Genomic DNA, 9,090 nt, shown 5'->3' on the forward strand with positions numbered 1-9,090 from the left:
CATTTTAATAGTGTTTAAAGCATATAGGTCAGTGTAGGACCTGCATATAATGAGGTACCCTTGATGTTGGGATGAGGGCTTAAGTCTTTTGATCAAAATATGAACTAATACCTCATGTTTTCATTTTGCTAGACACACATAGATCTGTGGTAAGCTGTGCCTCATGGCTGCTGTATATTTCTGGACTTTGCTATTCTCTGTGCACCAGTTCCATTACTTGTGGTAATCGCTGTGATCAACACCTGCTGCCTACTCAGCCTGCATTACTGACTATTGCTGCCTTGTTCCATAACCCTGTGGTAAGCTGTGGCCCATCGTTGGTGTACATACCAGACTGTGCTGACCTTAGTGTGTCTGTTTCACTTATCCGTGGGAACAACGTTTGCTATTTACATCATCTACATCGTTGTCTCGTTGACATCTTTATAGTGAGCTGTGATTCATCGCTGCTGCATTTGGATTCCTTGAACTGTTCATCTCCAGTACTTCATTGGACTTTGTATTATGTTCCACTCCTCAGTGGTATAGTGGTGATTTGCTATTAGCCTTCAGTCTGCATTACTGAATTTCATTGATGGTTTCTATTCTCTGTATATTATTGTTTTTATCATCTACAGTTTACTCAATCTTCAGTGAACTTTGTACTAAATTTTACAACAAAGTGGTAATCGTTATTATCACCATTTGATATTCGAATTGGATTTCTTCTGTTATCAAGTATTCTCCATCTGTCTAACTGGGAACTTCCCTAGAGGGCCGCGACCTGCAGGGTGGAAGCCGCTGAAGCCCAAATTCCCTTGCGGGAGTCTCTGGTGAATACCTTCCACCTTGTTGGACTCCGCACCTCTAGGGAAGTCTAGCTAAATCCTACTGAGACAGCAGGATCTCACTCATCTATTCGTGAGCTAACCTGACAGAAGTCTAGTTCAGGGAGCTGGGGGTGCCCATAGCGGTCGAGAAAACTGAGGGCCAATAGAAAAATTGTTGTGTTTGGGGATTGAAATAGACGGAAAGGCAGGTTGTTGCAGATTGCTGGCGGAAAAGGTGTCTAAACTATAGGACCTGCTGAACTAAAGGACCTGACAACATTTCAGATTGTCATAGGAACCCTATACTATACAAATCTGGATTGTAGGGCATTCCTTTGTGTACTGGGCCAGTACGAGTGCTTCAGATCATAATTTGACCATCTACCCGAGGGCTACTTACATTTGATGGTAAGGCTTTAGGAGGATGCATTGGGCTTCATTATCAAGAACCCTGTACCTGAATAAAGCCAAGTTTGGGATTCCTGAGGTGCTAGTTATCCATTTGGGTGGCAATGACCTCGGGAAGATTAAGAGCTTGGAGCTTTTAGTGAGAATTAAGTCTGATCTTAAGACGACTGTAGGTTGCTGGCCCGGTGTTCACTTAGTTTTGTCTGACATTATTCCCAGAAGGGTATGGAAGGGGGCGAATAGTCCAGCTTGCATCAACATAGCACGTTTTAAAGGGAACCTAGCCATTGGTAGATTTTTGACGGTAACAATAGGATCGGTAGTGGTCCACCATAGGATTAAGTTTGAGTGCAATCACTTGCAAAGCATAAATGGGGTGGACCTTACAGAGGAAGGTTTGTTTTGTTCTGTGGAGCAGCTATTTAGTTATTTAGGGACTTGTTGGGCTTTGAATGGTCACAGTGGTTCCTGGGTTTTGAACCTAGCTACAGCAGAAAAGCATGCCAATCAGCAGCCATAAGTGTTGCATTTGGGTGGCATGGAGCACTCTCCCTCAAAAGGGAGCTTCATTGTTAGTAACACTGCCCTTTGAGGAGTTATAGGTACTATTTTTGTGGGTGGGTCCCAGCTAAAGAGCCAAAAGAGGGAGAGTTGGGTTCTGCTACCTAGAAGTGTCCGAGTACATTACGTGAGGTTGCCAAAATTTGGTGGAGGAATAGCTAGTAGTTGACTGTTTTTGGATTTTATTCACCACCACTTTAATTTATTTAATTATTTTTAATACATTTTGTAACATTTTTTTTCACCCAACAATTCTCAGATGTTTTTACTTTGTAGGCAAAGATAACATTTACCTAATTAATTAAGGACATTTATGTAACAGTTAATGTGGGATCAAGCACTAGATGCCTTTTACTGTTTATTGTGGTGCTTACAGGGACACTATGACCACAGTAAAGAAAAAATATAACATTAAGTGGTTTGGGTTAGAGTTGAGAGGGATGAGTGTGCGTATTGTGGTTGGATCAAAGGAGTTGTTTGCCAGGGGACTGTCCATCAATGGAAAGAAATAGGCAGTGAATCGTGAGGCTGCCTGTTGCTTAGTGGGGTGGGGGCTGCAGAGGCTCTCACTCTATACGGCTGTTGAATACCCTTCCAGGAAAATTGTCTGCTGCTAAGGTCTGCTGTGTAAATCATACTGCACATTAAGTGTAATGTGCAACATGCACCTCCTGAACATAGTCAGTACTTGCTAACAGTAATTTATAAACTTGCCGCTCAGCACTAGTTTTCTACAAGTAGCATTGTGTTTGCCCCTGTTTGTATCTATCTGTACATGAATGTGTGCAGCAAAATGTAGAGCAAGTACGTTTTTCACTGGAGGATTGTCAGAACCGTGCAGATTGTTGTTGTTTCTTCCTGCTGCTGGGTAGGAACAAAGATTTTATTATTTTTTTTTCCACTCCCCACCTCCCTTCCCACTATATCTGTACACTGGTAGTCACTTTACCTCTTTACCTGTGCACCTGATCTCAGCTGGGTTTGTACTTTTTGCACTAATTGCACTTTGCCTTTGTAATTTGCCTGTGTGCCATTTACTGTTACCCTGTACTGTTGTCCCATGCTCTATGCTTGGTGCTGCGGACCCTTTGTGGCACCTCATAGATAAACGATAATTATAATAATAATATGGAAAAATAGATGCAAAATTCACACAAGGTTATTTATATTTGTGTATTGAAATTAGACAAAGGCAGGGGGTTGACGCACATATGCCTCCCTACCAGGGGTTGACTGGCAGACTTTAGCCAGGGGGGCAAGGACGGGGCATTGACCCATAAGTAGCAGCCCATCCTTAAAGGGTGGTTTTTGGTACAATATATATTAATCAATATAAAGTCAATACAAAATAAGAGGCTATTTCAGTGCTGCTTAATCCAGCGATACTTTATTATTATAAATGATAAATCTTAAATAATGAAAATATCACATTGTTGAATTTAGATTTCAAAATTTTGTCAAAAATCATGGCAAACAGACTTCAAAGCATTATACCCTCGCTACTGACGGAACATCAATTAGACTTTGTTCATGGCAGGCACTCGGTTAAGGGAATTCGCTCAGCTATTGCTGCCATAGTGGCATCCAAAGGTATGAGTACTACCAATAATGTGCTGGTCAGCCTAGACGCCCATAAAGCCTTCAACACTGTATCTTGGCCCTTTATGTACACAATTTTGCAGAGGCGTGGGTTTGGAAGGGACTTTATTGATTTGATCAAATACTTCTATAATAAACCAATTCCCTTCTATTCCCACACTTCAAGGGGCTCCCATAGAAATGCACAGAGGGACCAGACAGGGTTGCCCTTTATCCCCATTATTATTTAATTTATCATTAGATCCAATGTTAAGGGTTCTTCAAAATTGGACAGTCATGCAAGGGATCCAAATTGGTGATGAGAGTATCCATATTACGGAATTTGCAGATGATCTTTTATTATACGTGTCCAACCCTGAGGCCGCTCTGATTCCCCTGATGTCGAAGATTGAGGAGTTTGGATCTGTCTCTGGATTCAGGGTCAATTTCAATAAATCAACTGTTTTCTCTCTGTGCATGGATAGACATAAACCCAATTGGGCATCTAGCATTCCCTTGAAGTGGGAGATGAATTATATATCCTACTTGGGGGTCTTCCTTCCTCGTAATCTAGCCACTCTTTATACACTCAACATAAGATGTATAATCGAATCTATAAAGATAGAGATAAAAGGGTGGGAGAATCTCAATGTTTCATATCTGGGTAGAGCGAATCTCTTGAAGGTGTCCTTCCCCAAATTGCTATATCCTCTACAAACATTACCCTTACTTCTCACAAAATCAGATGAACATTTATTGAATTGCCTATTCCGCACGTTCATTTGGAGGAAAAAACGTCCCCGTATCCCATTTATCAAACTACAACAGTCATCTTCCAATGGAGGCATCAACTTTCCCAATATAGTTCTGTATAGTTACGCTGCACATTTACGGTACTTGAGAGATTGGATATCACAAACTAGTATATATACCAATTTGGCATTGGAAAAACAATTTATACCTTCTATGCATATAAAGTCCTTTCTTCACATTCATGACCAGGAAATATCGATATAATTATTAGATAACCCACTGGTGATGTCTGTGAGAAAGATTTGGCACATTCTTCGACATAAATTTCATTTAAATCCTTACAAATCTGTACACCTTCCTTTTGTTGGTAATCCTGATTTTCAGGATGGCATGGCGGCTCGTCCCTTTAAGACATGGGAACAACAGGGTCTATACTCTGCGGGTCAATTGATAGATAAATCAACCAAGAAACCATTGCGTTATGCCCAAGCTAGTGAAAAATTTCCATTTCTAGGCCTTTGCGGGATGACATTTCTCCAAGCCCAACATTATGTCAAGAGCCTAATTGTTTTTTTCTCAGACATAGATTGGGATAACCCATTAGACAATATACTACTCTCTAAATCCCCCAAACAATTCATTATAGACTCCTGAGAAACAACATAGACTATTCTACCATACGCTCGGGCCTTGCTCAATGGTTATTGACATTCCCGCACTTAACTAATGAAATTTTGCTTAAAAACTTAAACATCTCGATCAGATTACTCCCAGCCTCTACATATGTAGAAATGTTCCTCAACATATTTCACAGGGGATATATATCTCCACATCGCAGATTGGCTATGGGTCTGTCAGATAATAATAGGTGTCCTAAATGTGGGATGGGAGGGTCAGACTTGTTTCATTGTTTCTGGGGATGTCCGGTTATTAGAGGGTTCTGGATACGCGTGTGGAGGTTCGCTATTGCTGATCTGGTAAATTATCTCCCTTTCACACCAGACTGGGCTATATTGGGCATTCTCCCACCAAATACCCGCACATCCAGAGGTGGCAGACGTCTGCTGCTGATTATTTCGGCAGTGGCAAGAAAATGTATCCTCCACATGTGGATCCAGAGCACATCCCCCACACTGGACCTCTTTAAAGAAAAATTGTTCTTTGCCATGAAAATGGACTGGTTGGAAGCCTCCCTCCAAAAAACAAAATACACAGGGAGATTTTTTTGACACTTGGGAGAGCTTTGTTGGCACTTTGTCAGTCCCGCTGAGAGAACAAATACAAAAATGTTTTCAACACACCCTTTGGTACGAAACTAGAATATTCATGCAAGACCCACCTATCTTTCTGGACTAGGAGAGTGCTTGTGTTGCCCCGGTCTCTCCAGGCTTTAGTATCTTATGTGTGATATCATATTTATAGTTCACTTCAGTAACTCACAGATGACGACTTTCCTCATACTATGTGTCATGGTTCATGATTATTAAGTATAAACATATATTTGTTCTAATTTATTTAATGATGTGTACATGTTTGACATTCTTCAATAAAGAAATTAATAAAAATATAAAAAAAATAATGAAAATAAATAATGGAACAAAAAGCAAACCTCACTTTACATTGCACTTTATTTTATATGTTCCCTTCTCCTACAGTACCTTTTTTACATCTCTGGCTGATTATAATGCGATGCATATATATATATATATATATCTCAAAACAATAAGATACAAAATCGGTGCTTATAGCAATACACCAATAAAAATATTGAAGTCTAGCATAAGTCAATGAAAACTTCTTATAGACAAACTTCCCATGTGCAGGCGGCTGCCAATCCTCCTTGTACCAAGCGGTGTAGCATGGAAATAACCTGTAAAAGAATGGAGGAGGAGGCGCACAATAGTGTAGTATGGTAATAAAAAATGGAATCACACAAGAATCCACAGTAGGACCTTATCACCAGTGTAGAAAAAACCAGAGACTGCAATCAATGCATCACCCAAATGCAATAGTGAGGGTGTGTGCGTACCAGAAGCATAAACTTTATAGCTTATCTCAGATGTGATCGCAAGGACTGAATAACAAGTCCCTCAGTGCATATAACATGGAGAGAAACACCAAAATCACACTTGTGCAGATATATGCGTACCAGAAATAAAAACTTTTCAGCTTATCTGTAAAGATGTTCCACAGATTACCACGAACAGGTCACACTTTCTCCATATCTGGATAAACAGCCAATTGCCTCAGAAGATGGAATAAACAAAAGGACCAAAGATGTATTATCTCAATATACACTTTATTAAAAATATATTAGCTACTTACATATCAAGTAGCAGATAGTGAGCCTATCTGTAAATGACCAACTCCCAATACAGTAGGGAGAGCAGCAAAAGATTCTCAACGCGTTTCGTCTGTAATAACAGACTTCATCAGGATCCTTCTTCATGTAATGGATTTCATTACAAATGATGGGTATTTCATTACCTTATATCAACATTACAGAGAATAATGTGTCATAGCAATGGATGATAAACTAATATGTGCCTTCAAAAGACAACCTTCCATCTCCAATTGGTCCATAAAACCCCCACAACAGATTGCAATATTTATAAAATTGTACTAAACTAAACGGCTAGGTAAGTTAATTGTGTCCATGGGCATCTTATGGTAAGACATTTTTCAGAAACTACAGGTACACACACTACAGGAGCACACGCAACAGGTACACACACTAGTACATACACTGGGCATACATATACTGGTACAGACAATGGGCAGACATATACTGATACAGACACTGGGCACATGGGGTGGACTCACCTAGGTCTCCGTGTCCTGGTGATTCCCTTCAGAGTGCTCCCGGGATGGCGGCGGTGAAACGGTTGCGATTCGCTGCTGTTTCCTGTCAGGACAGGATGAGGAGTCAATCAGGGCTCCCCGCCCATCATTATGAAATTTTGGCGCCTGATGAGCCAATCCCGGCTTGCCGTGTGTAAAAGAGTTATGTTGGTGACTGCAGGTTTTAATCTCCCTAATAATCTGGCAAATGTATGGATGACCATTTAATAATGTTATTATGATTATTACCGTCAACCAACTCCTCGCAAAGGTAATTCTTATTTTCCTTTATATCCACAGGATCAATATTCATATAATAGCTTATGCTCATATCTTCAAGAATAACCACTGCCAAGAAATAGCTTCACTTACAATGTGTTGTATTATTAATTGTAAAACGTATACATATATTATAAAACAGTATACAGTGTAACAATATTTTACACAAAGCATAGATTTTGGTGCAATACATTACATTCATTGCTTGTTATATAAATACACAAGTCATTGTGCGTGTGTTTTGACTAACTATTGTCTAAAGGTGTGTGTGTGTGTGTAGAGGGGGAGGAGGGGGGAGACATGTGGGGGGGGGGGGGGAGAGACCGCACAGGCAAGACTCCTATCTAAATCCCACCTTTCAAACATACATTCCACAACCAAATCTTCTCACATTTATAACTTATACCATTTATCCATCTACCATTTAATTTCACTTATCTCAGTCAAAGTCCAACAGCCATTATTCACTATCCACATTCCCTTCACATGGAAGCTTTTAGATGGCAGCCAGTTTACAAGCATGAGGCTTCTAGATCCATTTTCTCTATTGTCTGAACTCAGCATGCTCTAAACACATGGTATTTCACGTCATTGCTGTATTAACTATTTCAATATCTCCAGCAATAAACTATATTATTTCAGAGTTTCAGAGTTACAAACTACCATTTAAACCAACAGCCTAAAAAAACTATATTTTGAACAATCTGACCACTTCCTGAACAATCCAATAATTTGCTATGTATCCTCATCTCACCCACACTCTTCGACAGCAGCATAGCAGGCTTTCCAATTCCATCTAAATCAAAATCTCAGAAATATATATATCTACACTGTTTCTTCCCTTTCCCATAAAATACTTTTTCCTTAACAACTAACATGCATATCTTCCATGCACTTACTATACCTTTACACTAAACTGAACTATAAACATACACTTCCTTTATACAGCATTTGCAATTCCATTACACAAATGCTACCATAACCAAAGCTTTACTAATTCCATATAAAACGCATATGGCTAATGTCCTTTTCCTTCACGCACCTTACCAACCTTCGTACTTTAAAAGTGTTACTTAATCTAATGAAATAAAGACACAGACACGTATAGGTACTTTGGCAAAAGGTCGCAGTTTTTATTAATCATAAACCAATTAAATGAAAGTCACCTGGTGGTGGCGAGAGCAAACTGCAGTCAACTAAACAACTAATCATCTAACCAAATACTGCAATGCCCAAATGGCATTCAAACTAAACCAAGGAATACTCCCTTAACATTGGGCGGTGTTAAACAGGCGTCAGCATGACTGCTCCCTTCTGTACTCAACATTGACGGCCATGCAAAGCACGCCAAGGGATCCTCCACTCAGAAGGATCAAGAGTAATGTTACTTGAAAGGGGCAGTGACGTGCGGCCAAATATCCTAACCACCGTTGTGACTAGTCGTTGACTGCACTGCTCTCCTACCATAGCTGGTACCCTTTAACGGGTTCCCAGCCCGCCACCACGAGCACAAAACCACGAACCTAATTGCTCATAAATCTCCCTGATGAAAAACCCCATCCCCTCTTTATTCAAATGAACACCGTCCGGCCGGAACAGGTGTGTATTATCCGCCTTAATGGATGGATGGAAAATTTCTACCCCCCCGATTCTCTAACCAGTTTCCCCGTGACACTATTAATTTTTCTTAATAATCTAGTAAGTGTAGAGGGGCGAATGGGAAACCTCCAGTATAAACGAGGGATAATGTTGGACCAACAAATCCTAATTGTAGTCCATCGTGCCCGAATAGCACGTAAATCTTCTCTAATGCTTATTATGAGGGCCAATGATTTAGTCTTCCCCACATCATTCCCCCCGA

This window comes from Mixophyes fleayi, chromosome 1 (genome assembly GCF_038048845.1).
Source record: "Mixophyes fleayi isolate aMixFle1 chromosome 1, aMixFle1.hap1, whole genome shotgun sequence".
Classification (NCBI taxonomy): domain Eukaryota; kingdom Metazoa; phylum Chordata; class Amphibia; order Anura; family Limnodynastidae; genus Mixophyes; species Mixophyes fleayi.